We start from the raw sequence: 6,000 nt of genomic DNA, 5'->3' as shown, positions 1-6,000 counted from the left end.
CTGACCATCAGTTCTGCTGAAGGGTTGCAGCATAGGCAGAATCTCATGCGAATATCCTGGGTGAAGGGAGAGCCTCTGCAGACTTTCCTTGGTTGAACTGCCACACTCTGCCCAGCGTCCTTGAAAACAGCCATTGGTGGTTCACTCTTTCCCAAACAATGTGCAACAAGAAGTCATTGTTGCTTCCACCCTAAAGATCGTGTGTGAAGTTTATGAAGACTTAAAATGAATGAGTGTGGTTCCTTTGGAATTGAGGTATTATGAAACATTGCATGGATGCCGAGGAACAACTTTGTCTTCTGAAAAAAAAAAGGCAATATGTAAATGAAGTCACACTGCTGTAATCTAGATGTTTACAGTGTGTGAGAAGTGGATTCCCAGTGAGGCAAGTGACAGAGACTGGCAAACCAACCGCTCAGAGCTCAGAGACAGGGAGGCTTAGCTTTCTGTAAGGAAGGGAAGTTGCAGGCAGGCCATAGATGTTTGAAATGTGCATGTGAGTGTGCATGTGCATGCATGCATGTGTGTGTGTGTGTGTGTGTGTGTGTGTGTGTGTGTGTGTTCATGGGTTGAAGCTAAAAGGTATTGGAGACGAGGAAATGCGAAGTATAAACTAAACTATGTGAACTGAGGTATCTAATGGTTGATGAAGAAAGGCTCCACCCATTTGGCAGTGCCTGCTCCGGGCAGCATAAAAAAAGCAAGCTGAGAAAACCACGAGGTGCAAGCCAGTAGGCAGCAGTCACCCATGGTTTGGTTTCAGTTACTGCCTCCTGGTTAATGCCCTGCCTTTCCCTGGATGATGGACGGTAAGCTATATGGTGACATAAGCCCTCCCCTCCCACAGTTCCTTGTGAATATGCTGTTTTATTATAGCAATAGAAAACTCTAAGACACAAACCATAGGACTTCACCTAAGTCAATTAAGAACTGAGAAAAACAAGTTTTTGGTACTGGAAGGCAGAAAGAGGGCTCTCTGAAGAGGAAGGAGGAAGAGATGACTAAAAAAGGTATGGGGGATTTCTGGAACGGTGATAATGTTTCTTATTTTGTTAGTGATTAGGGTATATGGGTGTATACTTCTCAAAGCTTGCCAAATTCATCAGTAATCTGTGTACTTTACTGGTTCTTAGTTATCTAGTGAAAGAAAGAGACTCAGGTGTTTTCTATATAGTAAATCACCCTCATTTCTCCAAACTGTCATGCATTTAACTTGAGGTACTTCTTAAAAGCAAACAAGAGTGTTACAAGTGTTGATTGAGAACACAAGTTCATTTTCCTCTGTTTGTTAACCAAGCAGGCGTTAATTTGGTTCCTCCAACATATACCTCCATTTTTGCATTGAAAAAGAAAACTAAAAAAATCAAATTCTCAACCACAAGTGATTTTCCAATGTCATTTTTCCAAAAATAAGTTTTCTCTAATGTATCAACGAAGTTTATCATTTTAAAGTAATCAGAAATACCTCTTTTCTAGGATGGACGATGTCCATGTGTGTACCCGCAGAACTGGAGAAAGCAGCCCCTCCCCGGTGAACGGACGATAAACAAGAGAGGACACGGGCGTTTCTCCACAGGCTCTACTATAAAAAGCAGGTGCTCCCCGACAGCAAACATCCCAAGACTTTCTTTGAGTACATTTGACTCAGAACTTGAACACTGGTTCTTACCACTAGAGCTGCAAGGGAGTCATAGTTTTGAAGAGATCAGAAAGAATTCTTTATATTTGGTAGCTGGAACTTTTTGCAACGTTTAGCTCTAAGTGACCCAGAAAAATTATTATTTTTTAATGTAGTGCTTGTTAGGGGTCTTCACTCCTAAGTAGATGTGACGTAGACCCTGGAACATGGGAAGGCCACTCCACAACATCTAGGGCTATAAGAATAGATTGTGGAGATTAGAATAACGTATTGGCTCATTAATTATATCGAATGCATCATTCTGATGTTATCTGCTCTGAATTAGGAAACTGGGAAAGTGGTGTATGGAAACTCACATACTCCTTTCTCAATCTTTTGAAAATTAAACCTAAAAGAAAAAGATGTCACTAAGCAGTTGTATAGCATGAGGGAAAAAAATGACTGTGCATGTTTAGACTTTGAAGAAAGGACTTTAAAATTATGTTAATTAAAACAGAACTACCATGTGACCCAAAGTACTCATAAGTCCTACACAAGGATATTAGTGCGGCTGTAGTCTTTGCTACACTTTGTGTAATAGGCAGGAAATAGGTAGAACCAGCACAAATGCCATCAGTAAATGGATGATTAAAAATATGGTATGTCTGCTATGCACAGTGACATTTTATTCAGCTACAAAGAAAAAATGAAATAATGACATTTTCAAGAAAATGGTTGAATTAGGAAATTATGATCTTAGTCCCAGTATTCTAGATTTTAAAAATACTGCATTTTTTCTCTCATATCTGTATCCTAGATCCAGATTAGTGTGTGTGTGTGTGTGTGTTTGTGTGTGTGTGTGTGTGTGTGTGTGTGTGTGTGTGTGTGTGTGTGTATGAGAGAGAGAGAGAGAGAGAGAGAGAGAGTGAGAGAGCGAGAGAGAGAGTCTAGCAAGCTCTAGGCCCTGAGTTCAATTCCCAGTCTCTCTGTCTCTGTCTCTGTCTCTCTCTGTCTCTGTCTCTCTCTGTCTCTCTCTGTGTCTCTTTCTGTCTGTCTGTCTGTCTGTCTGTCTGTCTGTCTGTCTGTCTGTCTGTCTCTCTCTCTGTCTGTCTCTCTGTCTGTCTGTCTGTCTGTCTGTCTCTCTCTCTCTCTCTCTCTCTCTCTCTCTCACACACACACACACACACACACACACCCCACAAATGCTATTGTTAACTTGCTTAATCATTTCCCCCAACTTTATCTGGACCCTCTGCAAGACATTCTTCATCCCAAATCAACAAGAAACAGCCATAAAAGAATGATGCCCCATTTCCCTTAAGAAGAGTTGGGAAGATTTTTGCTTGTTTTCTTAGGCTATGGATATTTATTGTCATTGAGACTTATTTATAAACTATTAATGGTTTTATTCAGGAAGAAAAAAGTTAGACTCAGGGATTTTTCTCTTTTTTTTTCCTTTTCTCTATCTTTCTTTTCTTAGGTATGGAGATAGAGACTGAAAAGAAAGAACGGGGAATATAGAAAATATGTAGAGATGATAGAACAAAAGGTAGATTATTTGAATCTACTCAACTTAAGGCTTTAATTGTTACTCTCAGGGTTATTTTTAATTCCTTGGTATTGATGCAAAAATAAGTTTAATTTTGATATATTGGTATAGAATTCAAATTTAAAGTTATTCTTACATACACACACAGAGAGACACTATATTTTTTACTGTAGTATGAGGTATTGTATTCATTTATACAATCTCATTTATAATAGAAGGTTTACTTCCAATACTTTTGAAAATGCTATTGCAGGATGTTTAGGATAATTATGTAATGCAAGTTAATTGTTAGTTAATCAACTCATGGTCATATCAAATACTAGTCTAATTTAGCACAGGAATATACATCCTAGGGTTACCAGATAGATAGTATTCTATAGATAGTTAGATTAAGAAAAAATAGATACATAAATCTTAAAAAACCTCAGAGATCTACAGAATATGGTGTTTAAAATGTTTTCTATTATTATTTTAAGGGTCATTTGACAAGACAAGTCAACACCTGACAGCACCCAGCCTACCTCAAAGAAGATGATAATCATTGAAGAACCTCCTTATGGATATGGCTTCAAATACAGCAAACAAGCCACTGGTCCAAAATGCCCTTGTTTCTGCCATAGACAGAATTCTGCCTGAAATGGGCAAGCTTGAGTGATTGCCAAGCTCTGCCAAGACAGGGTAAGCAAGTCTGTAATATTTCCTGCTTCACAAATATGTCTACCATGTATCCTTGGCCAGAAGGCTAAAGATGATGCTCCAACATTTTGCTTGGCTGTCAAGGTAATACACTGTCTCTGCCATCTATTTATTAATTATTATTATTATGGAAGCTGATAACCTGCACTTCCTGTTTACTCAGGTAATTAAATTTATTCCTTCTCAAGTCTCTGATGGGGTTGAAGACTAGGCTATTATAGTCTTACAATTAAATTTAGTTGTTTAGTAATTAAACATATGTTTTAAAGTCTAGATAGATGCTTTAGATTAGTGGATTGGTAGAAAATAATTTAGATGCAAAACTTTAGATTCTCCTGGATACGATAGATAATATTTTCTCCCGAAGTTGCCAAATACATATGGACTGGATATGGGAAATGTAAATCTTACCTACTAGTTTTCATAAGTGTTCCATAATTATTATTGTATATTTGTTTATTACTGAAAGAAAAGGAGCCTTTTATCGGACTTAAAGGAGGAAATGTTGGCATCATGTTCTTAGGGAGTATGTACAGCTTAGCTTTCCTCATTCAATGCTGATTTCTCTACCCGATTATCTGGTTTCTAGTCCAAGTGTGATGTTTATTCTAAGTATCTCCTGTCTCAAGTTTGTGAAAATATGTCACCATTTGTTCCTTGTAGTGCCAATAAAAGCCAAGTAGCAAATGTTGAACAATAACAGAGAATAGGGTGGGACATCCTGGTTGTGTGAGGGGAGGAGAAAGAGCAGGAAGGAGGAGGAAGGAGGAGGTGGAGAGGACTGGGAGACGCCAGGAGGAATGAGCCGGACCTAGGATATGAGTAAAAAATAAGTATAACGAGGGAAGTCTGAATGGGAGGAAATTATACTAGCTTGGAAGTTTAGGATAGAATATTTATCATATGGTATTGTGCTATAGCCTAATTCAATATATCCTAGTCTCTCTGTAGAATTATTTGGGTGTAAAGCTGGTCAAGAGTAATTGCTGACTTACTAAAATAATAATTCAACATTAAATATTAATAAACCGTCGACACTTTTCTCTTGCAGAATTAGATTGTTTTGTGGGCTTTTGTATTCTGTTTTGTGTAGAAGAAATTTCTTGTGTGTTGTTTGGATGGAATACCTGTCAATTAAAAGAACCAATGGCCTATGGCTGAGGCAGGATATAGGTGGGACATCTGGCAGGCAGGAAGGGATTCTGGGATAGAGCGAGGTGCAAAGATTCAGCCTGCACGATGGGACGAGGATGGACACGTGGTACCTGAGCTCAGGTAACCAGCCACATGGCAGAATGCAAATTAGTACAAATTAGTACACTGTTGGTGTGTTGTTGCTCTTTCTGCGCTAGAGGGCGCTCTGGGCCTAGTCTGGGAGATTCTGGGGTGTCACCTGAATGTGCAGGTCCGGACAGCGCCCAGTGTTAAATAAAGTTTTACCAGCCCAGCAGGGTTCTAGATAGAGACACATATCCAATTCTGTGTCAACCCTTTGTATTCTTCATCCCATTGGCTGGAGTCTTACTCCTTACCATGTGCCCAGGCTTGGGGCAGAGCTGTGGAGGCCACCCAGGTGATGTGATGCTTGAATTACTCCCTCAATGTGTGTCAGCTGCAGAAAGCGAGGCTCAGGGGCAGAGACCTTGAGCCTCTGTAATTGGTACTGTCTGTTCAAACTAGGAGGAGAAAGGTAGAGGTAATCCTTTTACCACTTGGACAAGGAGACCAGAGACCGAGTCTGCATGCACTGCCTAGAAACAGGTCTCTATTGTTCTGCCCTGCATTTGGTGGCAATATGGCAAGCCTGGCAGACAGTTTAAAGTCTGGACTTAATTCTCTTTCAGTCTGACAGGCAGGCAGGTAGGCAGGCAGACAGGCAGGCGGGCAGGCGGGCAGGCAGGCAGGCAGGCGGACAGGCAGGCGGGTGGGCGGGCAGTCTTGCAGTATCTGTTTCCCCCCACTGCACTGCTTGCTGTTGGGGGTGGGTGAGGCTTCCTTCCTGCCTTCAAGATGTCTTTTCTGATTTTCATACTGAAACCGGGTACTACAGACGCTTGCATGGCTTCCTTAGTTCCTGTGAAAATAGTGTGAGGTGTGGATGGCTGTCTGAGTTGGTGTCTCTGTGGAGAGAAGATCC

At 40.4% G+C, this 6,000-nt stretch overlaps 1 long non-coding RNA gene across 3 annotated transcripts in view; it reads left to right on the top strand.

Annotated features, from left to right (window-relative positions):
- The first annotated feature begins 738 nt into the window (after window positions 1-738).
- Window positions 739-6,000, top strand: part of LOC311595172 — a 29,636-nt gene continuing 24,374 nt past the window's right edge. For 2 of the 3 annotated variants that reach the window (XR_014778344.1, XR_014778345.1), the window contains exons 1-3: window positions 739-809; window positions 1,477-1,595; window positions 3,644-3,845. This is a non-coding gene — a long non-coding RNA (uncharacterized lncRNA). Of the gene's footprint in view, window positions 810-840; window positions 1,011-1,476; window positions 1,596-3,643; window positions 3,846-6,000 lie in introns of those variants that run through there. The other variant, XR_014778346.1, reaches the window with a different exon arrangement.

The sequence above is a fragment of the Acomys minous genome (assembly GCF_964271855.1).
Source record: "Acomys minous genome assembly, chromosome: 3".
Classification (NCBI taxonomy): domain Eukaryota; kingdom Metazoa; phylum Chordata; class Mammalia; order Rodentia; family Muridae; genus Acomys; species Acomys minous.
Note: the sequence above shows the minus strand (reverse complement) of the source record. Positions and strands in the feature narration are given on the sequence as shown.